This window comes from Bison bison, unplaced genomic scaffold (genome assembly GCF_000754665.1).
Source record: "Bison bison bison isolate TAMUID 2011002044 unplaced genomic scaffold, Bison_UMD1.0 scf7180017864280, whole genome shotgun sequence".
In the NCBI taxonomy this organism is placed as follows: Eukaryota; Metazoa; Chordata; class Mammalia; order Artiodactyla; family Bovidae; genus Bison; species Bison bison.
This window is the reverse complement of record NW_011494852.1, coordinates 3,326,175-3,329,001: the sequence shown is the minus strand read 5'-3', so window position 1 is coordinate 3,329,001 and position 2,827 is coordinate 3,326,175.

The following is a 2,827-nucleotide window of genomic DNA, read 5'->3' as shown; positions in this document are numbered from 1 at the left end:
ACAGGGACTGCAAGGAGATCCAACCAGTCCATTCTGAAGGAGATCAGCCCTGGGATTTCTTTGGAAGGAATGATGTTGAAGCTGAAACTCCAGTACTTTGGCCACTTTATGCAAAGTGTTGACTCACTGGAAAAGACTCTGATGCTGGGAGGGATGAGGGGCAGGAGGAGAACGGGACGACAGAGGATGAGATGGCTGGATGGCATCACTGACTCGATGGACGTGAGTCTCAGTGAACTCCAGGAGTTTGTGATGGACAGGGAGGCCTGGCGTGCTTCGATTCATGGGGTCGCAAAGAGTCGGACACAACTGAGCATTGATCTGATCTGAAGGCAGTTCTATTCCCACTTTTTTAAGGAATCTCCACACTGTTCTCCATAGTGGCTGTACTAGTTTGCATTCCCACCAACAGTGTAAGAGGATTCCCTTTTCTCCACACCTTCTCCAGCATGTATTGCTTGTAGACTTTTGGATAGCAGTCATTCTGACTGGCATGAAATGGTACCTCATTGTGCTTTTGATTTGCATTTCTCTGATAATGAGTGATGCTGAACATCTTTTCATGTGTTTGTTGGTCATCTGTATGTCTTCTTTGGAGAAATGTCTTTTTAGTTCTCTGGCACATTTTTTGATTGGGTTCTTTATTTTTCTGGAATTGAGCTGCAGGAGTTGCTTGTATATTTTTGAGATTAGTTGTTTTCAGTTGCTTCATTTGCTATTATTTTCTCCCATTCTGAAGGCTGTCTTTTCACCTCGCTTATAGTTTCCTTTGTGGAGCAGAAGCTTTTAAGTTAATTAGGTCCCATATGTTTATTTTTGCTTTTATTTCCAATATTCTGGGAGGTAGGTCCTAGAGGATCCTGCTGTGATGTATGTCAGAGAGTGTTTTGCCTATGTTCTCCTCTAAGAGTTTTATAGTTTCTGGTCTTACGTTTAGATCTTTAATCCATTTTGAGTTTTTGTTTGTTTGTTTGTTTATGGTGTTAGAAAGTGTTCTAGTTTCATTCTTTTACAAGTGGTTGACCAGTTTTCCCAACACCACTTGTTAAAGAGATTGTCTTTTCTCCATTGCATATTCTTGCCTCCTTTGTCAAATATAAGGTGTCCATCAGTGTGTGGATTTAGCTCTGGGCTTTCTATTTTGTTCCATTGATCTATATTTCTGTCTGTGCCAGTACCATACTGTCTTGATGACTGTGGCTTTTTAGTAGAGCCTGAAGTCAGGCTGGTTGATTCCTCCGGTTCCATTCTTCTTTCTCAAGATTGCTTGGCTATTCCAGGTTTTTTGTAGTTTCATACAAATTGTGAAATTATTTGTTCTAGGTCTGTGAAAAATACCATTGATAGTTTGATAGGGATTGCATTGAATCTATAGATTGCTTTGGGTAGTATACTCATTTTCACTATATTGAGTCACTATATTGATATACCACTATATCATGGTATATTGATAAATATACCATGAACACGGTATATTTCTCCATCTATTAGTGTTCTTTTTGATTTCTTTCACCAGTGTTTTATAGTTTTCTATATATAGGTCTTTTGTTTCTTTAGGTAGATATATTCCTAAGTATTTTATTATTTTCATTGCAATGGTGAATGGAATTGTTTTCTTAATTTCTCTTTCTATTTTGTCATTATTAGTGTATAGGAATGCAAGGGATTTCTGTGTGTTGATTTTATATCCTGCAACTTTACTATATTCATTGATTAGTTCTAGTAATTTTCTGGTGGAGTCTTTAAGTTTTTCTATGTAGAGGATGATGTCATCTGCAAACGGTGTGAGTTTTACGTCTTCTTTCCAATGTGGATTCCTTTTATTTCTTTTTCTGCTCTGATTGCTATGGCCAAAACTTCCAAAACTATGTTGAATAGTAATGGTGAAAGTGGGCACCCTTGTCTTGTTCCTGACTTTAGGGGAAATGCTTTCAATTTTTCACCATTGAGGATAATGTTTGCTGTGGGTTTATCATATATAGCTTTTATTATGTTGAGGTATGTTCATTCTAGTCCTGCTTTCTGGAGACTTTTTATCATAAATGGATGTTGAATTTTGTCAAAGGCTTTCTCTGCATCTATAGAGATAGTCAAATGGCTCTTATTTTTCAAGTTGTTAATGTGTTGTATTACATTGATTGATTTGTGGATATTGAGGAATCCTTGCATCCCTGGGATAAAGCCCACTTGGGCATGGTGTATGATCTTTTTAATGTGTTGTTGGCTTCTGACTGCTAGAATTTTGTTAAGGATTTTGCATCCATGTTCATTAGTGATATTGGCCTGTAGTTTTCTTTTTTTGTGGGATCTTTGTCAGGTTTTGGTATTAGGGTGATGGTGGCCTCATAGAATGAGTTTGGAAGTTTACCTTCCTCTGCAATTTTCTGGGAGAGTTTGAGTAGGATAGGTGTTAGCTCTTCTCTAAATTTTTGGTAGAATTCAGCTGTGAAGCCATCTGGACCTGGGATTTTGTTTGCTGGAAGATTTCTGACTATAGTTTCAATTTCCGTTCTTGTGATGGGTCTATTAAGATTTTTCATTTCTTCCTGGTTCAGTTTTGGAAAGTTTACTTTTCTAAGAGTTTGTCAGTTTCATCCAGTTGTCCATTTTATTGGCATATAATTGCTGATAGTAGTCTCTTATGGTCCTTTGTATTTCTGTGTTGTCTGTTGTGATCTCTCCTTTTTAATTTTATTGATTTGATTTTTCTCCCTTTGTTTCTTGATGAGTCTGGCTAATGGTTTGTCAATTTTATGTATCCTTTCAAAGAACCAGCTTTTGGCTTTGTTGATTTTTGCTACGGTCTCCTTTGTTTCTTTTGCATTTA